At 43.2% G+C, this 24060-nt stretch overlaps 21 non-coding genes across 21 annotated transcripts; all 21 read left to right on the plus strand.

Moving 5' to 3' along the window:
* The first annotated feature begins 5595 nt into the window (after window positions 1-5595).
* Window positions 5596-5677, plus strand: trnas-aga (transfer RNA serine (anticodon AGA)). Its single transcript has one exon. It is a non-coding gene; the product is annotated as a tRNA-Ser (tRNA).
* Window positions 5678-5981: 304 nt separating this feature from the next.
* Window positions 5982-6063, plus strand: trnas-uga (transfer RNA serine (anticodon UGA)). The gene has a single exon. It is a non-coding gene; the product is annotated as a tRNA-Ser (tRNA).
* Window positions 6064-6366: 303 nt separating this feature from the next.
* trnas-aga (transfer RNA serine (anticodon AGA)) lies at window positions 6367-6448 on the plus strand. Its single transcript has one exon. It is a non-coding gene; the product is annotated as a tRNA-Ser (tRNA).
* A 305-nt stretch (window positions 6449-6753) lies between these two features.
* On the plus strand, window positions 6754-6835 carry trnas-aga (transfer RNA serine (anticodon AGA)). The gene has a single exon. It is a non-coding gene; the product is annotated as a tRNA-Ser (tRNA).
* Window positions 6836-7135: 300 nt separating this feature from the next.
* trnas-aga (transfer RNA serine (anticodon AGA)) lies at window positions 7136-7217 on the plus strand. Its single transcript has one exon. It is a non-coding gene; the product is annotated as a tRNA-Ser (tRNA).
* Window positions 7218-7521: 304 nt separating this feature from the next.
* On the plus strand, window positions 7522-7603 carry trnas-aga (transfer RNA serine (anticodon AGA)). Its single transcript has one exon. It is a non-coding gene; the product is annotated as a tRNA-Ser (tRNA).
* A 1069-nt stretch (window positions 7604-8672) lies between these two features.
* trnas-aga (transfer RNA serine (anticodon AGA)) lies at window positions 8673-8754 on the plus strand. The gene has a single exon. It is a non-coding gene; the product is annotated as a tRNA-Ser (tRNA).
* Window positions 8755-9442: 688 nt separating this feature from the next.
* trnas-aga (transfer RNA serine (anticodon AGA)) lies at window positions 9443-9524 on the plus strand. The gene has a single exon. It is a non-coding gene; the product is annotated as a tRNA-Ser (tRNA).
* Window positions 9525-10594: 1070 nt separating this feature from the next.
* trnas-aga (transfer RNA serine (anticodon AGA)) lies at window positions 10595-10676 on the plus strand. Its single transcript has one exon. It is a non-coding gene; the product is annotated as a tRNA-Ser (tRNA).
* A 682-nt stretch (window positions 10677-11358) lies between these two features.
* trnas-aga (transfer RNA serine (anticodon AGA)) lies at window positions 11359-11440 on the plus strand. The gene has a single exon. It is a non-coding gene; the product is annotated as a tRNA-Ser (tRNA).
* A 1454-nt stretch (window positions 11441-12894) lies between these two features.
* Window positions 12895-12976, plus strand: trnas-aga (transfer RNA serine (anticodon AGA)). Its single transcript has one exon. It is a non-coding gene; the product is annotated as a tRNA-Ser (tRNA).
* Window positions 12977-13279: 303 nt separating this feature from the next.
* Window positions 13280-13361, plus strand: trnas-aga (transfer RNA serine (anticodon AGA)). Its single transcript has one exon. It is a non-coding gene; the product is annotated as a tRNA-Ser (tRNA).
* A 1070-nt stretch (window positions 13362-14431) lies between these two features.
* Window positions 14432-14513, plus strand: trnas-aga (transfer RNA serine (anticodon AGA)). Its single transcript has one exon. It is a non-coding gene; the product is annotated as a tRNA-Ser (tRNA).
* Window positions 14514-15581: 1068 nt separating this feature from the next.
* trnas-uga (transfer RNA serine (anticodon UGA)) lies at window positions 15582-15663 on the plus strand. The gene has a single exon. It is a non-coding gene; the product is annotated as a tRNA-Ser (tRNA).
* Window positions 15664-17846: 2183 nt separating this feature from the next.
* trnaq-cug (transfer RNA glutamine (anticodon CUG)) lies at window positions 17847-17918 on the plus strand. Its single transcript has one exon. It is a non-coding gene; the product is annotated as a tRNA-Gln (tRNA).
* A 336-nt stretch (window positions 17919-18254) lies between these two features.
* On the plus strand, window positions 18255-18327 carry trnav-cac (transfer RNA valine (anticodon CAC)). Its single transcript has one exon. It is a non-coding gene; the product is annotated as a tRNA-Val (tRNA).
* Window positions 18328-19177: 850 nt separating this feature from the next.
* trnav-cac (transfer RNA valine (anticodon CAC)) lies at window positions 19178-19250 on the plus strand. The gene has a single exon. It is a non-coding gene; the product is annotated as a tRNA-Val (tRNA).
* A 441-nt stretch (window positions 19251-19691) lies between these two features.
* On the plus strand, window positions 19692-19763 carry trnaq-cug (transfer RNA glutamine (anticodon CUG)). Its single transcript has one exon. It is a non-coding gene; the product is annotated as a tRNA-Gln (tRNA).
* A 336-nt stretch (window positions 19764-20099) lies between these two features.
* On the plus strand, window positions 20100-20172 carry trnav-cac (transfer RNA valine (anticodon CAC)). Its single transcript has one exon. It is a non-coding gene; the product is annotated as a tRNA-Val (tRNA).
* A 579-nt stretch (window positions 20173-20751) lies between these two features.
* trnav-aac (transfer RNA valine (anticodon AAC)) lies at window positions 20752-20824 on the plus strand. Its single transcript has one exon. It is a non-coding gene; the product is annotated as a tRNA-Val (tRNA).
* Window positions 20825-21262: 438 nt separating this feature from the next.
* On the plus strand, window positions 21263-21334 carry trnaq-cug (transfer RNA glutamine (anticodon CUG)). The gene has a single exon. It is a non-coding gene; the product is annotated as a tRNA-Gln (tRNA).
* Window positions 21335-24060: the final 2726 nt, after the last annotated feature.

The following is a 24060-nucleotide window of genomic DNA, read 5'->3' on the forward strand; positions in this document are numbered from 1 at the left end:
CTTTGAGGAACGACTTAAGGCTTAAATGGGAGATGGCGCTAGTTCAAGCGACGCTTACCAGCTATAGCCTGGCTTACTTTAGCTACTTTCTAGGAAAACCCCCCTGGTCTCTGAGGATTCCCCATCTCCTCAAACAGTAAACAACGAAGTGGAAAAAGAACAAATTGTCGACAAAGCTGAAGCCGAGGTTTGAAAACAGCGTGTACAATGTACGGATCCGCCTAGAGTCAGCAACGGGTCCGCTGAACACTGTGTGGAGGCGGGATGAGCGGCTGATCAGGACGGCGGATCCGCCCCGGAGTCCACTGCTATCTGGGGAGTTATTTGTGTTGTGGAAATTATTGCATTTTTAATGCCTTGAACTTTATCATTAAAGAATATTGCAAACTCATTACACTCATGAGTTCTAAAGGCAGTGAAACTGGAGGGTTTGTTAATCTGTTTACTGTAGCAAACAGGACACGAGAGTTGTTACTGCAGTTTGTAATGATTTCAGAAAAATAACTCTCCCTTGTTCTACGCAAAGTCTGGTTGAACACACATAGCTTTTCTTTGTAAGTCTCATAATGAACCTGGAGCTTTGACTTGCGCCATTTCCGTTCGGCTCTCCGGCACTCCCTTTTCTGTGCCCTGACCGACTCTTCTTTCCTCCATGGCGCCCTTTGCCTACTTTTAACCATTCTAACCTTGACAGGTGCAATGGTATCCAAATCATTTAAGAGACTTGAAGTGTAAGAGTTCAAAAGATCATCAACATGAGAACTACGGGGTGTTCTCAAACCTAATCATTTCCATAAACTGTGTCCCTGTTCTGTCATTTATGAGTCTTCCCCGAACAACTGCAGACCCAGCTGCTGGTTTGGGTGTAACAGACAGGTCAAAGAAAACATAGGAATGATCAGATAAAGCAACATCCACGACATCATCAATAAAACTATTCTTTAGTTGTTTGTAAATGATGATATAAAGTATGGAAGATTGTTTTTTTTATTTGTTATATTGTCCCTGAACATGGCACAAACACCCCCACCCCTCTGGTTTTCTCCTGTTTCAGACACAAAATTGAAGTGAGGTGGACTAGACTCAATCAGGACTGCATTAGCTGTGTTTTTGTCGAGCCATGTCTCAGTTAAAAACATAAAATCAAGATTGTGAGAGGAAATAAAACTATTTATCAAGAATGATTTGTTACTTAAAGATCTGAGATTGAACACTGCGTGTTTGAGATTAGTTTGAGATTAGTTTGAGATTAGCTTGAGATTAGTTATAGTTGAACTGGATGCTGTGTTCTTGCAAGGGATATGGATGAGATTTCTCTGATTGGACAGTCTGATTGTCCCTCTCTTCACTCCATCCTTGGACCTCAGGTTGAGATGGTGTTTACCAACACAGAGGCCCTTAGCGTCCTAGACAACAGCATTGACGCTGTTGGAAATAACAGCTGTGGGCACCGATGGTGGGGGCCGAGCTGGGGGGCTTTGGTCGATGGAGTAGGCTGGGGAGGGAGAGGGGCTCCATGCTTCTTTAAGGATAGAATTCTTGATCTTGCCATGTTTGGCGTGAGAGGAACCATTTTAATCCCTGATTTCACCAAGCTTTCAAGGTGATCAGGAAATCTCATGAGTGATGGTGGAGAAGAGAAAGATAGTGAAACATTTCTGAAGGGTGTAGATGCAGCAGAGGGGTCCCAGGCCTGTGGTGGGCAGTGTTGGTCCAGTTACTTTAAAAAAGTAATTAGTTATAATTACTAGTTACTGCTTCCAAAAAGTAATTGAGTTAGTAACTCAGTTACCACAGTGTAAAAGTAATTAGTTACTCAGCAAAGTGACTGTGACATTAACGTTCTATAACATCTTTAACATCAAATATGTTTATATTAACTGACTGAAGAATAAAAACACTATATACAGTCATTTAGAACATTCGGTATTTATTTGAACTAGATTGCAGCCTGCCATATGATGCATAGAAATAAAAACATAAATATTGAATATAAAATGGTGATGGTGGTCACCTGTTTCTGACCTGAAAAATCAAGTGTGAGCTAGCTGCATTTGGGCCTGGGGTTGGGTTAGCTAGCTGCCTTTGGGCCTGGGGTTGGGTTAGCTAGCTGCCTTTGGGCCTGGGGTTGGGTTAGCTAGCTGCATTTGGGCTTGGGGTTGGGTTAGCTAGCTGCATTTGGGCTTGGGGTTGGGTTAGCTAGCTGCATTTGGGCTTGGGCTTGGGTTAGCTAGCTGCATTTGGGCCTGGGGTTGGGTTAGCTAGCTGCCTTTGGGCCTGGGGTTGAGTTAGCTAGCTGCCTTTGGGCTTGGGGTTGGGTTAGCAGCTGCCTTTGGGCCTGGGGTTGGGTTAGCTAGCTGCCTTTGGGCCTGGGGTTGGGTTAGCAGCTGCATTTGGGCTTGGGCTTGGGTTAGCTAGCTGCCTTTGGGCCTGGGGTTGGGTTAGCAGCTGCCTTTGGGCTTGGGGTTGGGTTAGCAGCTGCCTTTGGGCTTGGGGTTGGGTTAGCAGCTGCAGAAGCAACAAGTGTCATATTCGTATGGGTTGATGTAAGATGCTTCATTAGATTTGAGTTACTTGAGGCAGACGTGGATAAAGTTTTTTCCCTGGGCATAGCGTGCATGTTACATACACATTCTTGCCTTTTATCTCCACGAGTGAGAAGTACTTCCAGTTAGAGAACGCTACCTTTGAACTTCCCTGGCTCGTCGCCATTGTCGCTGTGTTGTGTGTTTTTAGTCGTAGTCGTCGGCGCGTGCAGTGAGACAGCATGAGCAGGGCATCCGCCCACACAGCCAATCATCATCTCATTTGCAACGGTGTCATCATCCCCACCCCTGCTCTCTCCAGGCAGCATGCAGCTGATGTGTAGCCGAAAGCCTACAACCAAATTGTAGTAACACTCAGTGACGATAACGATAACAACGTTGTAACGATGGGAAAGGTAATTAATTAGATTACTCCGTTACTGGAAAAATAACGTCGTTAGTAACGCCGTTATACTTAAACGCTGTTACTCCCAACACTGGTGGTGGGGGCCGTGGTGAAGCTGATGGAGGAGCTTCTGAATCCTGTGTTCGGGATGCTGGAGGTGCTGCTGTGGCTGCTGCTGTGGCTGAATCCTTTGCTGGCTCCTCTTTTCTTGCTCCTCTTCTCTCTCAGCGGCAGCGCGGGACCCTGGCCCCTGGCCCTTTCTGATGCCTCAGAGCGTGGAGGAGATTATCTGTCAGTCGTCTCACTCCACCTCTGTTCAGGTGTGGGCCTTTTACTTGAAACAGATCATCTCTTTGCCAGAAAAGATTAAAGTTTTCAATAGCCCCTTTCACACTGCGACCCGCTACCATAGCGGGTCCAAATTGCACCTTCGACCCGCGTCGAGCAATGTGAACGCTTGGCGTGTTGGTGACCTGTGTCGCCTGAAGCCGAGTTCAGGGGGTGTTGCCTAGTGGCAGAGCGTCACACGAAACACATAAAATGCTGGGCGTGTACAATGACGTAGGCACAAGCCATGCGTCGGAGGTAGGGTTAAATACACCTGTCTGCATCAAATTTTTCAAACAAACGATGGCGGGACACCTTGAGATATCGTTCATAAAATTGTATATGCAGTTCATGGAGATGTTACTTTACGGTTTGTGGATGGTTACAACGTGGGATGCCGCCGATGAACATACGGGAGCACTATAACCTCCAAATTGAGGAAATCCAGCTACAATTTGAAGCAGAAGAACGCAAACACCGTCCCCGAAATGTGGCGGTAAATAACGTCCTCTGCTCGGAGGCTGAGGAGCTCGCGGACCTCCTTGTCTCCCCAGTTGGCCATCTTCAAAAATGTCTCGAACTTGATGTAGGCTAAAACAGAGTAAAACTTGTCCTCACCTGTCGCTGTTGTTCTGAATCAGCTGTCCATTCTGTCTTTTAAACTCCTCACGTCACGCCACGCCCACGTCCGACCCGCGTCGACTGCGTTCACATCAAACTCGGCTCGGCAAAAAGACTAGGGTCCGACGCGGGTCGAAAGGCGAGTCGAGTTGACGCAGCAGCCCGGGTCGGCAGTGTGAACGCAACAGCGGACACGCTAAATTCGCGGATTAAACGCGGGTTATTCGGCAGTGTGAAAGGGGCTATTGTCTCACACATGGTACTTGCTTATTCTCATAGTATAACTTCATGATATTTTTCTAACATTCCCCTCCTGTTTATACTAGAGGAAAAGAGGGTATAAAGTCACAGTAGATTCATATATACACGTGCATTTGTTCTTTTTTTGTGTATTTTTTTATACTTTGCAATACCTTGTATATCTTCAACATCATTGTTTAACACTTCAGGGAGATTTCAGTTAAACAAATCATTGAGAATTTACTCAGGTTCATGCAAGGCACTGCTTTGCACTTTAAATATCATCTGCATCCTCGTCTCCATCATCCTCATCACTCTCTACCTGTTGATACATTGTGCAGGTAAGGGTGGTCTCTGTCTTTGGAACAGTCCTCTCAAGCATGGGATACAACAACAACCACAGGTGACTAGTATGGCTGCTAGCAGTACTGAAGCAAGGAGTCCGCTCCACCGGCCAAACCACTTCTCCATCATGCCAGTGAAGGGGTCGTTGATCCCAGAGTTCTCTGCTAGCTCTGCAGAGAGTGATGTGAGTCCCTCTAAGGCAGGGGTCTCCAACCTTTTTCCCTCTGAGAGCTACTTTACTGTCCAGAGTCAGGAAACGGGCAGGTTACATCTCTGCAGACCCATCACACCCTGGACACAAACTGTTTACACATGCACAAGGAAAAAGAATTTTACTGACCTGAAGGAGTGTACTTTTGAAGTAAGGTGTAGCATAGGCAGAATTTTGGTAATGTAATGAGAGGTCAGGTGTAGAGGTCATCTTAAGGAATTTAAAGTGCCCGTCATACTTTATTATAGATAGCCATATAAGGTACATATTGCATCAAATTGCCAAGTCTTAACACATGTATATCCATCCAACATTTCTCTTATTCTGCAGGAGAGTTCAATGGTGTCCTGCTTGGGGACAGAGGCTATGCATGCTGGCCGTACCTCCTCACGTCATATCCTGATCAAGGAACAAGGGCATGCACATGCACATGCACATGCTAAAACAAGGGCACGGAGAGAAATGACCTTTGGCCAAATTAAATACAGGTTCATTGCTTAAAGTTCTCAGGCACCATGGCTGACTTCTGACAGAGCCATCTTAAATTAATAGTATACTTCATATTTTATACATTTTGTCTTGTGGAAAACTTTTCAGGCTCAAGTCTTTTCTTCGTTGAGTTCTAGTGCCTGAAAGGACTCAGTTTCTCCTGACACAGTGAAGGACCTGTTCCTTTGACCATTTGATGAAATAAAAGAAAGGCCAGACGTGTCGTTGATCACATGAACTTCTGCACAGATTGATCTCTGAAGACACAACTCCTTCCTCTGACCCATTTTCAAGACTGACCATTTCTAACAAACAAACAAAAAAGCTTTTTCTTGATCGCCATGACTTAGGTCTGTCTTAGGAGTTGAAGTACTTCATGAAAATGATGATTTCTAACCGTTGCATGTCAAAGGTGAACAAGCGTGCATGTCGTTGTCGTGGCCGAGAGGTTAAGGCGATGGATTAGAAATCCATTGGGGTCTCCCCGCGTAGGTTGGAGTCCTGCCGACAACGATAACTTTACTGACTCAGGGTTGCGAAAAGTTAATCTGGAAAGAAGCACAAGTTCCTTAGACCATTTGATGAAATAAAACAATGGCCAGACGTGTCGTTGATCACATGAACTTCTGCACAGATTGATCTCTGAAGACACAACTCCTTCCTCTGACCCATTTCGAAGAGTGACCATTTCTAACAAACAAAAAATAAGCTTTTTCTTGATCGCCATAACTTAGGTCTGTCTTAGGAGTTGAAGTCCATCATGAAGATGATGAGTGGTAACCATTGAATGTTAAGGGTGAACACATATGTGTATGTGGTTGTCGTGGCCGAGAGGTTAAGGCGATGGATTTGAAATCCATTGGGGTCTACCCGCGCAGGTTCGAGTCCTGCTGACAACGATAACATTATTGACCCAGGGTTGCGAAAAGTTAATCTGGAAAGAAGCACAAGTTCCTTAGATCATTTGATTAAATTAATCAAAGGCCAGACGTGTCGTTGATCACATGAACTTCTGCACAGATTGATCTCTGAAGACACAACTCCTTCCTCTGACCCATTTCGAAGACTGACCATTTCTAACAAACAAACAAAAAAGCTTTTTCTTGATCGCCATGACTTAGGTCTGTCTCAGGAGTTGAAGTACTTCATGAAAATGATGATTTGTAACCGTTGCATGTCAAAGGTGAACAAGCGTGTATGTCGTTGTCGTGGCCGAGAGGTTACGGTGATGGATTAGAAATCCATTGGGGTCTCCCCGCGCAGGTTCGAGTCCTGCCGACAACGATAACTTTACTGACTCAGAGTTGCGAAAAGTTAACCTGGAAAGAAGCACAAGTTCCTTAGACCATTTGATGAAATAAAAAAAAGGCCAAACGTGTCGTTGATCACATGAACTTCTGCACAGATTGATCTCTGAAGACACAACTCCTTCCTCTGACCCATTTCGAAGACTGACCATTTCTAACAAACAAACAAAAAAGCTTTTTCTTGATCGCCATGACTTAGGTCTGTCTTAGGAGTTGAAGTCCATCATGAAGATGATGAGTTGTAACCATTGAATGTTAAGGGTGAACACACATGTGTATGTGGTTGTCGTGGCCGAGAGGTTAAGGAGATGGATTAGAAATCCATTGGGGTCTCCCCGCGCAGGTTCGAGTCCTGCCGACAACGATAACTTTACTGACTCAGGGTTGCGAAAAGTTAACCTGGAAAGAAGCACAAGTTCCTTAGACCATTTGATGAAATAAATCAAAGGCCAGACGTGTCGTTGATCACATGAACTTCTGCACAGATTGATCTCTGAAGACACAACTTTCCTCTGACCCATTTTGAAGAGTGACCGTTTCTAATAAACAAAAAAAGAGCTTTTTCTTGATCGCCATGACTTAGGTCTGTCTTAGGAGTTGAAGTACTTCATGAAAATGATGATTTGTAACCGTTGCATGTCAAAGGTGAACAAGCGTGTATGTCGTTGTCGTGGCCGAGAGGTTAAGGCGATGGATTAGAAATCCATTGGGGTCTCCCCGCGCAGGTTGGAGTCCTGCCGACAACGATAACTTTACTGACTCAGGGTTGCGAAAAGTTAATCTGGAAAGAAGCACAAGTTCCTTAGATCATTTGATTGAATTAATCAAAGGCCAGACGTGTCGTTGATCACATGAACTTCTGCACAGATTGATCTCTGAAGACACAACTCTTTCCTCTGACCCATTTCGAAGACTGACCATTTCTAACAAACAAAAAATAAGCTTTTTCTTGATCGCCATAACTTAGGTCTGTCTTAGGAGTTGAAGTCCATCATGAAGATGATGAGTTGTAACCATTGAATGTTAAGGGTGAACACACATGTGCATGTGGTTGTCGTGGCCGAGAGGTTAAGGCGATGGATTAGAAATCCATTGGGGTCTCCCCGCGCAGGTTCGAGTCCTGCCGACAACGATAACGTTACTGACTCAGGGTTGTGAAAAGTTAATCTGGAAATAAACACAAGTTCCTTAGACCGTTTGATGAAATAAAACAATGGCCAGACGTGTCTTTCATCACATGAACTTCTGCACAGATTGATCTCTGAAGACACAACTCCTTCCTCTGACCCATTTCGAAGACTGACCATTTCTAACAAACAAAAAATAAGCTTTTTCTTGATCGCCATAACTTAGGTCTGTTTTAGGAGTTGAAGTCCATCATGAAGATGATGAGTTGTAACCATTGAATGTTAAGGGTGAACACACATGTGTATGTGGTTTTCGTGGCCGAGAGGTTAAGGCGATGGATTAGAAATCCATTGGGGTCTCTCCGCGCAGGTTGGAGTCCTGCCGACAACGATAACATTATTGACCCAGGGTTGCGAAAAGTTAATCTGGAAAGAAGCACAAGATCCTTAGATCATTTGATTAAATTAATCAAAGGCCAGACGTGTCGTTGATCACATGAACTTCTGCACAGATTGATCTCTGAAGACACAGCTCCTTCCTCTGACCCATTTCGAATGACCATTTCTAACAAACAAAAAAAAAACTTTTTCTTGATCGCCATGACTTAGGTCTTTCTTAGGAGTTGAAGTACTTCATGAAAATGATGATTTGTAACCGTTGCAAGTCAAAGGTGAACAAGCGTGCATGTCGTTGTCGTGGCCGAGAATGTAAGGCGATGGATTAGAAATCCATTGGGGTCTCCCCGCGTATGTTCAAATCCTGCCGACAACGATAACTTTACTGACTCAGGGTTGCGAAAAGTTAACCTGGAAAGAAGCACAAGTTCCTTAGACCATTTGATTAAACAAAACAAAGGCCAGACGTGTCGTTGATCACATGAACTTCTGCACAGATTGATCTCTGAAGACACAACTCCTTCCTCTTACCCATTTTGAAGACTGAACATTTCTAACAAACAAAAAATAAGCTTTTCCTTGATCGCCATAACTTAGGTCTGTCTCAGGAGTTGAAGTACTTCATGAAAATGATGATTTGTAACCGTTGCATGTCAAAGGTGAACAAGCGTGTATGTCGTTGTCGTGGCCGAGAGGTTAAGGCGATGGATTAGAAATCCATTGGGGTCTCCCCATGCAGGTTTGAGTCCTGCCGACAACGATAACTTTACTGACTCAGGGTTGTGAAAAGTTAACCTGGACAGAAGCACAAGTTCCTTAGACCGTTTGATGAAATAAAACAATGGCCAGACGTGTCGTTCATCACATGAACTTCTGCACAGATTGATCTCTGAAGACACAACTCCTTCCTCTGACCCATTTCGAAGACTGACCATTTCTAACAAACAAAAAATAAGCTTTTTCTTGATCGCCATAACTTAGGTCTGTTTTAGGAGTTGAAGTCCATCATGAAGATGATGAGTTGTAACCATTGAATGTTAAGGGTGAACACACATGTGTATGTGGTTTTCGTGGCCGAGAGGTTAAGGCGATGGATTAGAAATCCATTGGGGTCTCTCCGCGCAGGTTGGAGTCCTGCCGACAACGATAACATTATTGACCCAGGGTTGCGAAAAGTTAATTTGGAAAGAAGCACAAGTTCCTTAGAACATTTGATGAAATAAATCAAAGGCCAGACGTGTCGTTGATCACATGAACTTCTGCACAGATTGATCTCTGAAGACACAGCTCCTTCCTCTGACCCATTTTGAACACTGACCATTTCTAACAAACAAAAAATAAGTTTTTTCTTGATCGCCATAACTTAGGTCTGTCTCAGGAGTTGAAGTACTTCATGAAAATGATGATTTGTAACCGTTGCATGTCAAAGGTGAACAAGCGTGCATGTCGTTGTCGTGGCCGAGAGGTTAAGGCGATGGATTAGAAATCCATTGGGGTCTCCCCGCGTAGGTTCAAATCCTGCCGACAACGATAACTTTACTGACTCAGGGTTGTGAAAAGTTAACCTGGAAAGAAGCACAAGTTCCTTAGACCGTTTGATGAAATAAAACAATGGCCAGACGTGTCGTTCATCACATGAACTTCTGCACAGATTGATCTCTGAAGACACAACTCCTTCCTCTGACCCATTTCGAAGACTGACCATTTCTAAAAAACAAAAAATAAGCTTTTTCTTGATCGCCATAACTTAGGTCTGTCTCAGGAGTTGAAGTACTTCATGAAAATGATGATTTGTAACCGTTGCATGTCAAAGGTGAACAAGCGTGTATGTCGTTGTCGTGGCCGAGAGGTTAAGGCGATGGATTAGAAATCCATTGGGGTCTCTCCGTGCAGGTTGGAGTCCTGCCGACAACGATAACATTATTGACCCAGGGTTGCGAAAAGTTCATTTGGAAAGAAGCACAAGTTCCTTAGAACATTTGATGAAATAAATCAAAGGCCAGACGTGTCGTTGATCACATGAACTTCTGCACAGATTGATCTCTGAAGACACAACTCCTTCCTCTGACCCATTTTGAAGACTGACCATTTCTAACAAACAAAAAATAAGCTTTTTCTTGATCGCCATAACTTAGGTCTGTCTCAGGAGTTGAAGTACTTCATGAAAATGATGATTTGTAACCGTTGCATGTCAAAGGTGAACAAGCGTGTATGTCGTTGTCGTGGCCGACAGGTTAAGGCGATGGATTAGAAATCCATTGGGGTCTCCCCGCGTAGGTTCAAATCCTGCAGACAATGATAACTTTACTGACTCAGGGTTGCGAAAAGTTAACCTGGAAAGAAGCACAAGTTCCTTAGACCATTTGATGAAATAAAACAATGGCCAGACGTGTCGTTGATCACATGAACTTCTGCACAGATTGATCTCTGAAGACACAACTCCTTCCTCTGACCCATTTCGAAGACTGACCATTTCTAAAAAACAAAAAATAAGCTTTTTCTTGATCGCCATAACTTAGGTCTGTCTCAGGAGTTGAAGTACTTCATGAAAATGATGATTTGTAACCGTTGCATGTCAAAGGTGAACAAGCGTGTATGTCGTTGTTGTGGCCGAGAGGTTAAGGCGATGGATTAGAAATCCATTGGGGTCTCCCCGCGTAGGTTCAAATCCTGCCGACAACGATAACTTTAGTGACTCAGGGTTGCGAAAAGGTAACCTGGAAAGAAGCACAAGTTCCTTAGACCATTTGATGAAATAAAAAAAAGGCCAAACGTGTCGTTGATCACATGAACTTCTGCACAGATTGATCTCTGAAGACACAACTCCTTCCTCTGACCCATTTCGAAGACTGACCATTTCAAACAAAAAATAAGCTTTTTCTTGATCGCCATAACTTAGGTCTGTCTTAGGAGTTGAAGTACTTCATGAAAATGATGATTTGTAACCGTTGCATGTCAAAGGTGAACAAGCGTGCATGTCGTTGTCGTGGCCGAGAATGTAAGGCGATGGATTAGAAATCCATTGGGGTCTCCCCGCGTATGTTCAAATCCTGCCGACAACGATAACTTTACTGACTCAGGGTTGCGAAAAGTTAACCTGGAAAGAAGCACAAGTTCCTTAGACCATTTGATTAAACAAAACAAAGGCCAGACGTGTCGTTGATCACATGAACTTCTGCACAGATTGATCTCTGAAGACACAACTCCTTCCTCTTACCCATTTTGAAGACTGAACATTTCTAACAAACAAAAAATAAGCTTTTCCTTGATCGCCATAACTTAGGTCTGTCTCAGGAGTTGAAGTACTTCATGAAAATGATGATTTGTAACCGTTGCATGTCAAAGGTGAACAAGCGTGTATGTCGTTGTCGTGGCCGAGAGGTTAAGGCGATGGATTAGAAATCCATTGGGGTCTCCCCACGCAGGTGCGAGTCCTGCCGACAACGATAACTTTACTGACTCAGGGTTGTGAAAAGTTAACCTGGAAAGAAGCACAAGTTCCTTAGACCGTTTGATGAAATAAAACAATGGCCAGACGTGTCGTTCATCACATGAACTTCTGCACAGATTGATCTCTGAAGACACAACTCCTTCCTCTGACCCATTTCGAAGACTGACCATTTCTAACAAACAAAAAATAAGCTTTTTCTTGATCGCCATAACTTAGGTCTGTTTTAGGAGTTGAAGTCCATCATGAAGATGATGAGTTGTAACCATTGAATGTTAAGGGTGAACACACATGTGTATGTGGTTTTCGTGGCCGAGAGGTTAAGGCGATGGATTAGAAATCCATTGGGGTCTCTCCGCGCAGGTTGGAGTCCTGCCGACAACGATAACATTATTGACCCAGGGTTGCGAAAAGTTAACCTGGAAAGAAGCACAAGTTCCTTAGACCGTTTGATGAAATAAAACAATGGCCAGACGTGTCGTTCATCACATGAACTTCTGCACAGATTGATCTCTGAAGACACAACTCCTTCCTCTGACCCATTTCGAAGACTGACCATTTCTAAAAAACAAAAAATAAGCTTTTTCTTGATCACCATAACTTAGGTCTGTCTCAGGAGTTGAAGTCCTTCATGAAGATGATGATTTGTAACCGTTGCATGTCAAAGGTGATCAAGCGTGTATGTCGTTGTCGTGGCCGAGAGGTTAAGGCGATGGATTAGAAATCCATTGGGGTCTCTCCGCGCAGGTTGGAGTCCTGCCGACAACGATAACATTATTGACCCAGGGTTGCGAAAAGTTCATTTGGAAAGAAGCACAAGTTCCTTAGACCATTTGATGAAATAAAACAATGGCCAGACGATTCGTTCATCACATGAACTTCTGCACAGATTGATCTCTGAAGACACAACTCCTTCCTCTGACCCATTTCGAAGACTGACCATTTCAAACAAAAAATAAGCTTTTTCTTGATCGCCATAACTTAGGTCTGTCTTAGGAGTTGAAGTCCATCATGAAGATGATGAGTTGTAACCATTGAATGTTAAGGGTGAACACACATGTGTATGTGGTTGTCGTGGCCGAGAGGTTAAGGCGATGGATGAGAAATCCATTGGGGTCTCCCCGCGCAGGTTGGAGTCCTGCCGACAACGATAACTTTACTGACTCAGGGTTGTGAAAAGTTAACCTGGAAAGAAGCACAAGTTCCTTAGACCGTTTGATGAAATAAAACAATGGCCAGACGTGTCGTTCATTACATGAACTTCTGCACGGATTGATCTCTGAAGACACAACTCCTTCCTCTGACCCATTTCGAAGACTGACCATTTCTAACAAACAAAAAAAAAACTTTTTCTTGATCGCCATGACTTAGGTCTTTCTTAGGAGTTGAAGTACTTCATGAAAATGATGATTTGTAACCGTTGCATGTCAAAGGTGAGCAAGCGTGCATGTCGTTGTCGTGGCCGAGAGGTTAAGGCGATGGATTAGAAATCCATTGGGGTCTCCCCGCGTAGGTTCAAATCCTGCCGACAACGATAACTTTACTGACTCAGGGTTGTGAAAAGTTAACCTGGAAAGAAGCACAAGTTCCTTAGACCGTTTGATGAAATAAAAAAAAGGCCAAACGTGTCGTTGATCACATGAACTTCTGCACGGATTGATCTCTGAAGACACAACTCCTTCCTCTGACCCATTTCGAAGACTGACCATTTCTAACAAACAAACAAAAAAGCTTTTTCTTGATCGCCATAACTTAGGTCTGTCTTAGGAGTTGAAGTACTTCATGAAAATGATGATTTGTAACCGTTGCATGTCAAAGGTGAACAAGCGTGTATGTCGTTGTCGTGGCCGAGAGGTTAAGGCGATGGATTAGAAATCCATTGGGGTCTCCCCGCGCAGGTTCGAGTCCTGCCGACAACGGTAACTTTACTGACTCAGGGTTGTGAAAAGTTAATCTGGAAAGAAGCACAAGTTCCTTACACTATTTGATGAAATAAAACAATGGCCAGACGATTCGTTCATCACATGAACTTCTGCACAGATTGATCTCTGAAGACACAACTCCTTCCTCTGACCCATTTCGAAGACTGACCATTTCAAACAAAAAATAAGCTTTTCCTTGATCGCCATAACTTAGGTCTGTCTTAGGAGTTGAAGTCCATCATGAAGATGATGAGTTGTAACCATTGAATGTTAAGGGTGAACACACATGTGTATGTGGTTGTCGTGGCCGAGAGGTTAAGGCGATGGATTAGAAATCCATTGGGGTCTCCCCGCGCAGGTTGGTGTCCTGCCGACAACGATAACTTTACTGACTCAGGGTTGCGAAAAGTTAACCTGGAAAGAAGCACAAGTTCCTTAGATCATTTGATTAAATTAATCAAAGGCCAGACGTGTCGTTGATCACATGAACTTCTGCACAGATTGATCTCTGAAGACACAACTCTTTCCTCTGACCCATTTCAAAGAGTGACCATTTCTAACAAACAAAAAAAGAGCTTTTTCTTGATCGCCATAACCTAGGTCTGTCTTAAGAGTTGACGTACTTCATGAAAATGATGATTTGTAACCGTTGCATGTCAAAGGTGAACAAGCGTGTATGTCGTTGTCGTGGCCGAGAGGTTAAGGTGATGGATTAGAAATCCATTGGGGTCTCCCCGCGCAGGTGCGAGTCCTGCCGACAACCATAACTTTAATGACTCAGGGTTGTGAAAAGTTAATCTGGAAAGAAGCACAAGTTCCTTAGACCGTTTGATTAAACAAAAAAAAGGCCAGACGTGTCGTTGATCACATGAACTTCTGCACAGATTGATCTCTGAAGACACAGCTCCTTCCTCTGACCCATTTTGAAGACTGACCATTTCTAACAAACAAAAAATAAGCTTTTCCTTGATCGCCATAACTTAGGTCTGTCTTAGGAGTTGAAGTCCATCATGAAGATGATGAGTTGTAACCATTGAATGTTAAGGGTGAACACACATGTGTATGTGGTTGTCGTGGCCGAGAGGTTAAGGCGATGGATTAGAAATCCATTGGGGTCTCCCCGCGCAGGTTCGAGTCCTGCCGACAACGGTAACTTTACTGACTCAGGGTTGTGAAAAGTTAATCTGGAAAGAAGCACAAGTTCCTTACACTATTTGATGAAATAAAACAATGGCCAGACGATTCGTTCATCACATGAACTTCTGCACAGATTGATCTCTGAAGACACAACTCCTTCCTCTGACCCATTTCGAAGACTGACCATTTCAAACAAAAAATAAGCTTTTCCTTGATCGCCATAACTTAGGTCTGTCTTAGGAGTTGAAGTCCATCATGAAGATGATGAGTTGTAACCATTGAATGTTAAGGGTGAACACACATGTGTATGTGGTTGTCGTGGCCGAGAGGTTAAGGCGATGGATTAGAAATCCATTGGGGTCTCCCCGCGCAGGTTGGTGTCCTGCCGACAACGATAACTTTACTGACTCAGGGTTGCGAAAAGTTAACCTGGAAAGAAGCACAAGTTCCTTAGATCATTTGATTAAATTAATCAAAGGCCAGACGTGTCGTTGATCACATGAACTTCTGCACAGATTGATCTCTGAAGACACAACTCTTTCCTCTGACCCATTTCAAAGAGTGACCATTTCTAACAAACAAAAAAAGAGCTTTTTCTTGATCGCCATAACCTAGGTCTGTCTTAAGAGTTGACGTACTTCATGAAAATGATGATTTGTAACCGTTGCATGTCAAAGGTGAACAAGCGTGTATGTCGTTGTCGTGGCCGAGAGGTTAAGGTGATGGATTAGAAATCCATTGGGGTCTCCCCGCGCAGGTGCGAGTCCTGCCGACAACCATAACTTTAATGACTCAGGGTTGTGAAAAGTTAATCTGGAAAGAAGCACAAGTTCCTTAGACCGTTTGATTAAACAAAAAAAAGGCCAGACGTGTCGTTGATCACATGAACTTCTGCACAGATTGATCTCTGAAGACACAGCTCCTTCCTCTGACCCATTTTGAAGACTGACCATTTCTAACAAACAAAAAATAAGCTTTTTCTTGATCGCCATAACTTAGGTCTGTCTCAGGAGTTGAAGTACTTCATGAAAATGATGATTTGTAACCGTTGCATGTCAAAGGTGAACAAGCGTGCATGTCGTTGTCGTGGCCGAGAGGTTAAGGCGATGGATTTGAAATCCATTGGGGTCTCCCCGCGCAGGTTCGAGTCCTGCTGACAACGATTACATTATTGACCCAGGGTTGCGAAAAGTTAATCTGGAAAGAAGCACAAGTTCCTTAGATCATTTGATTAAATTAATCAAAGGCTAGACGTGTCGTTGATCACATGAACTTCTGCACAGATTGATCTCTGAAGACACAGCTCCTTCCTCTGACCCATTTCGAAGAGTGACCATTTCTAACAAACAAAAAAAAAACTTTTTCTTGATCGCCATAACTTAGGTCTGTCTTAGGAGTTGAAGTACTTCATGAAAATGATGATTTGTAACCGTTGCATGTCAAAGGTGAACAAGCGTGTATGTCGTTGTCGTGGCCGAGAGTGTAAGGCGATGGATTAGAAATCCATTGGGGTCTCCCCGCGTATGTTCAAATCCTGCCGACAACGATAACTTTACTGACTCAGGGTTGCGAAAAGTTAACCTGGAAAGAAGCACAAGTTCCTTAGACCGTTTGATTAAACAAAACAAAGGCCAGACGTGTCGTTGATCGTATGAATTATTGCACAGATTGATCTCTGAAGACACAACTCCTTCCTCTGACCCATTTCGAAGATTGACCATTTCTAACAAACAAAAAATAAGCTTTTTCTTGATCGCCATAACTTAGGTCTGTTTTAGGAGTTGAAGTCCATCATGAAGATGATGAGTTGTAACCATTGAATGTTAAGGGTGAACACACATGTGTATGTGGTTTTCGTGGCCGAGAGGTTAAGGCGATGGATTAGAAATCCATTGGGGTCTCTCCGCGTAGGTTCAAATCCTGCCGACAACGATAACTTTACTGACTCAGGGTTGCGAAAAGTTAACCTGGAAAGAAGCACAAGTTCCTTGGACCGTTTGATTAAACAAAACAAAGGCCAGACGTGTCGTTGGTCACATGAACTCTTGCACAGATTGATCTCTGAAGACACAACTCCTTCCTCTGACCCATTTCGAAGACTGACCATTTCTAAAAAACAAAAAATAAGCTTTTTCTTGATCGCCATAACTTAGGTCTGTCTCAGGAGTTGAAGTACTTCATGAAAATGATGATTTGTAACCGTAGAATGTCAAAGGTGAACAAGCGTGTATGTCGTTGTCGTGGCCGAGAGGTTAAGGCGATGGATTAGAAATCCATTGGAGTCTCCCCGCGTAGGTTCAAATCCTGCTGACAACGATAACTTTACTGACTCAGGGTTGCGAAAAGTTAACCTGGAAAGAAGCACAAGTTCCTTAGACCATTTGATGAAATAAAACAATGGCCAGACGTGTCGTTGATCGTATGAATTATTGCACAGATTGATCTCTGAAGACACAACTCCTTCCTCTGACCCATTTTGAAGACTGACCATTTCTAGAGGTTGTCAAATACTGACAGTAGGACACAGACTGGTGCAAATTGGCGCTCCCTGTGCGGCGATTGCGCTGTTTGCGCAGCCTGTCATGCTAGCCAAATACGTGGTGGCCAATGGGCAATAATAAACCTTCCACGTAAAACAACAACTTGGACACTGCAGAAACGTCACACCACTTTATAAACCATCCGACAATAAAGTCACAAGCCTTACCATCAAAACCATATGCATGGTTCTCACATTACTGGCATGGGGACGTTACAAAACAACTTTATAAACAGCATGTCACTTACCTCTTGTCGGTATGCGCACGCATGTGAAACCCCAAAAGAGTCAATGGACGATAATCCCATATACAAAACAATTATCTTCTCTAGAAAAACTGCGTTCAAGTATTTAAAACATTACAACAATATATGGTCAAACTTACAAGCGAGAGGACGAGGTGGCGGAGTGGTTAAGGCGATGGACTGCTAATCCTTTGTGCTTTGCACGCATGGGTTCGAATTCCGTTCTTGTAGGCTTTGCATGTTGTTTTGTTTGTTAATATTTATTATTGCATTTATTAAAAGCAGGCTTTTCAAACAATGCTTTTGTTGCAATATTTTTATTTGCTTACACTAGGTTCATTTGGGCGATTGAATCTATCATGAAGAATTTTGAGTGTGACTTCAAGGTAATGTGAAAGAGCTGTCTTTCTTTCAGTTTGCATCCACCTTTGCCACATCCAGCTGGTAATCATTTCCTCCACAGAGGACAAAGGAAAGACAACTGGAGAATGCGGGCGTCGATCCCGCTACCTCTCACATGCTAAGCGAGCGCTCTACCATTTGTAAATTGACTGTGGAAGGGGTTCCATGGTGTAAAGGTCAGCACTCTGGACTCTGAATCCAGTGATCCGAGTTCAAATCTCGGTGGAACCTCCAGGTGTGTGCTGTCATGGTTGCGTTCTGGAAAGTAGATGAGTTGAGTAGGCTAGTCAGTTGTGAAAGGACACCAGAGTGCACGATTCCAGCTGAGAGGATCTGTGGTATGTGACGTCACACCTCTGTGTTGCTAGTTGAATCTTTTTTGGTTTCCTCTTGCATATTCATTTACGATGCTTCTATTTATCCATGCTCTCCCACAGGAGTGTGTTACAATCCCACTTCTGACTCAATTTGTTGCGACTCCAAAATCACTTTCCGTGAGCAACAAAATTTGGGAAAACTTACCTCATTCTTTGGCGTCCGGAACACTAGTGAATAGGCATGGTTCCAGTTTCCGTAGTGTAGTGGTTATCACATTCGCCTCACACGCGAAAGGTCCTCAGTTCGAAACTGGGCGGAAACATTACTTGCTCCTCCTATATTTATTTCATCCTTGTGTGAAGATGTATGACTGCACGTTAATGATAGCAACATCAACATATTCATAATTATGGATAGGAGGGGAGCTTCATCTGCTATTCTTGACATGTAAAGTACATTTTTTCAGGTTTTAAAAAGATTTTCCGATGCTGTTGTTTGAAACGGACTTTGGCAAACCCCTAGCTGCTGAGCGAAAATGGCAACCTTCCATCAAAGAATCGAACCCTGTTCCTCCGCTTGACAGGCTGATTCTAACTTTTGACCATTGAAGAAGATACAGAATGTGTTGCTTGACTGTCGTGCCAATTCTGAGAATACAAGCTGTAAGAGTATCACTGAAAAATTGACAAAAAAAAATCACGTTGCCAAAATCCTTCCATTGTCGAGCATTTGCATGAATGAGAGAGTAAATTGACTGTGGAAGGGGTTCCATGGTGTAAAGGTCAGCACTCTGGACTTTGAATCCAGTGATCGGAGTTCAAATCTCGGTGGAACCTCCAGGTGTGTGCTGTCATGGTTGCGTTCTGGAAAGAAGATGAGTTGAGTAGGCTAGTCAGTTGTGAAAGGACACCGGAGTGCACGATTCCAGCTGAGAGGATCTATGGTATGTGATGTCACACCTCTGTGTTGCTAGTTGAATCTTTTTTGGTTTCCTCTTGCATATTCATTTACGATGATTCTATTTATCCATGCTCTCCCAGAGGAGTGTGTTACAATCCCACTTCTGACTCAATTTGTTGCGACTCCAAAATCACTTTCCGTGAGCAACAAAATTTGGGAAAACTTACCTCATTCTTTGGCGTCCGGAACACTAGTGAATAGGCATGGTTCCAGTTTCCGTAGTGTAGTGGTTATCACATTCGCTTCACACGCGAAAGGTCCTCAGTTCGAAACTGGGCGGAAACATTACTTGCTCCTCCTTTATTTATTTCATCCTTGTGTGAAGATGTATGACTGCACGTTAATGATAGCAACATCAACATATTCATAATTATGGATAGGAGGGGAGCCTCATCTGCTATTCTTGACATGTAAAGTACATTTTTTCAGGTTTTAAAAAGATTTTCCGATGCTGTTGTTTGAAACGGACTTTGGCAAACCCCTAGTTTCTGAGCGAAAATGGCAACCTTCCGTCAAGGAATCGAACCCTGTTCCTCCGCTTGACAGGCGGATTCTAACCTTTGACCATTGAAGAAGATACAGAATGTGTTGCCTGACTGTCGTGCCAATTCTGAGAATACAAGCTGTAAGAGTATCACTGAAAAATTGACAAAAAAAATCACGTTGCTAAAATCCTTCCATTGTCGAGCATTTGCATGACTGAGAGCGTAAACTGACTGTGGAAGGGGTTCCATGGTGTAAAGGTCAGCACTCTGGACTCTGAATCCAGTGATCCGAGTTCAAATCTCGGTGGAACCTCCAGGTGTGTGCTGTCATGGTTGCGTTCTGGAAAGTAGATGAGTTGAGTAGGCTAGTCAGTTGTGAAAGGACACCAGAGTGCACGATTCCAGCTGAGAGGATCTGTGGTATGTGACGTCACACCTCTGTGTTGCTAGTTGAATCTTTTTTGGTTTCCTCTTGCATATTCATTTACGATGCTTCTATTTATCCATGCTCTCCCACAGCAGTGTGTTACAATCCCACTTCTGACTCAATTTGTTGCGACTCCAAAATCACTTTCCGTGAGCAACAAAATTTGGGAAAACTTACCTCATTCTTTGGCGTCGGGAACACTAGTGAACAGGCATGGTTCCAGTTTCCGTAGTGTAGTGGTTATCACATTCGCCTCACACGCGAAAGGTCCTCAGTTCGAAACTGGGCGGAAACATTACTTGCTCCTCCTTTATTTATTTCACCCTTGTGTGAAGATGTATGACTGCACGTTAATGATAGCAACATCAACATATTCATAATTATGGATAGGAGGGGAGCCTCATCTGCTATTCTTGACATGTAAAGTCAATTTTTTAAGGTTTTAAAAAGATTTTCCGATGCTGTTGTTTGAAACGGACTTTGGCGAATCCCTAGCTGCTGAGCGAAAATGGCAACCTTCCGTCAAGGAATCAAACCCTGTTCCTCCGCTTGACAGGCGGATTCTAACCTTTGACCAGCAAAGATACAGAATGTGTTGCTTGACTGTCGTGCCAGAGTGCACGATTCCAGCTAAGAGGATCTGTGGTATGTGATGTCACACCTCTGTGTTGCTAGTTGAATCTTTTTTGGTTTCTTCTTGCATATTCATTTACGATGCTTCTATTTATCCATGCTCTCCCAAAGGAGTGTGTTACAATCCCACTTCTGACTCAATTTGTTGCGACTCCAAAATCACTTTCCGTGAGCAACAAAATTTGGGAAAACTTACCTCATTCTTTGGCGTCCGGAACACTAGTGAATAGGCATGGTTCCAGTTTCCGTAGTGTAGTGGTTATCACATTCGCCTAACACGCGAAAGGTCCTCAGTTCGAAACTGGGCGGAAACATTACTTGCTCCTCCTTTATTTATTTCATCCTTGTGTGAAGATGTATGACTGCATGTTAATGATAGCAACATCAACATATTCATAATTATGGATAGGAGGGGAGCCTCATCTGCTATTCTTGACATGTAAAGTAAATTTTTGCAGGTTTTCAAAAGATTTTCTCATGCTATGGTGTGAAACGGACTTTGGCGAATCCCTAGCTGCTGAGCGAAAATGGCAACCTTCCATCAAGGAATCGAACCCTGTTCCTCCGCTTGACAGGCGGATTCTAACCTTTGACCATTGAAGAAGATACAGAATTTGTTGCTTGACTGTCGTGCGAATTCTGAGAATACAAGCTGTAAGAGTATCACTGAAAAATTGACAAAAAAACACGTTGCTAAAACCATTTCATTGTCAAGCATTTGCATGACTGAGAGCGTAAATTGACTGTGGATTGGTTCCATGGTGTAAAGGTCAGCACTCTGGACTCTGAATCCAGTGATCCGAGTTCAAATCTCGGTGGAACCTTCAGGTGTGTGCTGTCCAGGGGCGTATCTAGACATTTTGGGGCCCTAGGCAAAATATAGACATGGGGCCCTCATTTTTTAAATACACACATAAAACAAATTACCATCCCAATACCCTTACTTTAAATTGAGATTAAAGAATCGCAATAAACCAATACTGCACTGCCACTAACAATGGTATCAACTCTCCACAGTAAAATCAGTTTCAGATTTCTCCAGCATTTGCCAAAATTAGATGTTTATTATTCAGATCAAACGAGAGAGAGAGCACGAGAGAGAGAGAGATTAGAATTTCCATGACACAAGTAAGTTACATGTGAAAATCAAATAATCTTTTCACTGCCAGAGATACAAAATGTTCTTTTGCTTAACAGAACTAAAATACAAAATGGACATGAGTAAAACCACCATTTACATTTACCAATGAAAGGACCAACGAAAAGATTTTGTGTGTGGACAGGAATAACAGTGGTTCAGTGTTTGCTTTGAAAGCAAAATCAAGCCATAGGAATGATTTAGAAATTTGAGGACTTCCCAGCACTTTACAAAATTCCAGCATTATCCTAGAAGTAAAGTCCTCCCTCAAAGGCCTGCCTGCCAAAGTATTTTGTGAGTGCATGTGTACAGAATAACAACAATATATCAACAAGTAAATTGGGGATTTTTTAAAAGGCTTAGACAGGCTGGATATAGATAGTTAGAGCAAGCAACCTCTCCCCACACCCCTCTCTCTCTCTCTCTCGTGCCGGCGCAGTCCAAACGCGCATGGTGCACGAGTTATTGTATTGCCTGCACGCTCTCACTCGCATTGAAAAAAAAAAACAAAAAAAAACAAACACTCCCTCGCACTGGGATGGCAGACCCCTTTTCAGGGGTGGCGGCTGCCACCCCGTGCCGCCCTGGTAGTTTCGCGCGTCTGAGAGTTTCTCACAGTCTGTTACTACGGTAACTGACCGTGAGGTTAAGTTACCTCTCTTTGTGAAACAGGCTAGAGTTAGCCCTCTTTCTCGGGGTTGAGTTACCTCCCTTTGTGAAACGGAAAACTCAGGGTTTCCCTCATTTCAGGGTTAACCAACTCAGAGTTTTCACTAAACCTGCTTCGTGAAACGGACCTCTGATCAATCATGGTGCATTATAAATAAATATAGCATTATAAATAAATATCCAAGTCAAGTATGTTTTGTGAATGATTACCTTCTCTCTTTCTCCCTATCTTCTTTTTCTCTGTCTGTATCCCTGTTACTCTTCATCTGTGTCCCTGGTTTGCCTTAAGCTCCTCTGCTTCACACCTGTCTCACTCATCTCTTCTTCATGTGCTTTTCCTGCCCTTTATCAGGTCTCATTCTCTCATTTTTTCAGCAGTGCATCTGCAATTCTTTTGTTCTCTGTCCGTTTCTTTCATTTAGCATTACCACTATCATAACTCCGCTTCATTTTTCACCGAGTCACACACAGTTCCCTCGCTTTGATTTGAAATCATGTTATGTCGCACATTGCTACGTCATCATATTCTGGACTAGTCCAATGCACAATGGATGGGGGCATGTGTGCTTGGACAATTATTATTTAGGCATTAGTTCGGTGTTATGCTGATATGTCTGGGTTTTTTTTCATAGAAATATGTTTTTTTACTTTACATAAGTAACAAATTAACATTGGTTTTTTTGTGTATTTACTTTGGCTGGGACGGTCAGATTTGGGGGCCCCTATGAAAGACAGATTTGGTTGGGGCCCTAGGCAAATGCCTAGGTTTGCCTAATGGGAGTTACACCACTGGTAGTGACATTCTTAACACAGCCATGATGTTAAAAGTGGTTATCAATAGAGGTTCTGTGGCTCACCTTGTGATAGGCGCCGATAAATCTCTGAGTTCCGAAACACTCGGGAGTCGTGGACCGAGCCGGGCCACTTTGCCACAACATTACTGATCAAATAGTCAGCATTGCAGACCATCTGAAATGATAAGATGTTAAACCAATTAATGCACATCACAGGCAATGTACAGTGTTCATTAATTAACTTTATCAAAAGTCATGTTCACCTGTACATTGATGCTGTGGAAGTTTTTCCTTTTCACAAAATCCCCCTCATGGCCACCTGAGGGGGATTTTATTTTGATGTGTGTGCAGTCCACTGCATCAATGACAATGGGGAAACCTGTAATACGATGCAATGAGTATCTTACTCTGAATGTTAACATTGTAATTGTAACTGTAATTTAAAAAAAAAAAAAATTCTTACCTGCAATCCTATAGAACTTGATGTCACAGAGTCTTCTATGCCCAGGGAAGGAGATGAAGATGCTTGCAAGTCCTTTATTTGCGTTTTTTATTTCACTGCTAAAACAGTACAGGCAATGTGTGGGCAGGCACATTCTTAATAAAAAGTTGCTGCCATGTCCATTTTGGTTGCTTGCTTGTGCTTGACTCAGAGCGCGGATCTCGAAAACACATGAGAAGCTATACAGAATCATACGCTGCGGACAGCACAGCTTTATGCCAATTACGCACACAGGCTCCACACCTCCACACGCATCGCGTCTGCAATCATAACTCATCAGGGGAAATCACATTTTGCCAATATTTTAGAGACCCCCCAACATTTCCCAAATCATGTTTTCAGGGGGGTCTCTTGTCAGTTTCAGGGGGTCTCGGATCCCCCGAGTCCCCCGTAGTTCGAACACTGCCTAATTGTGATAATTTCAGTGGAGTGGTGAGTGTGATTTGT

The sequence above is a fragment of the Odontesthes bonariensis genome, chromosome 11 (assembly GCF_027942865.1).
Source record: "Odontesthes bonariensis isolate fOdoBon6 chromosome 11, fOdoBon6.hap1, whole genome shotgun sequence".
Lineage (NCBI taxonomy): Eukaryota > Metazoa > Chordata > Actinopteri > Atheriniformes > Atherinopsidae > Odontesthes > Odontesthes bonariensis.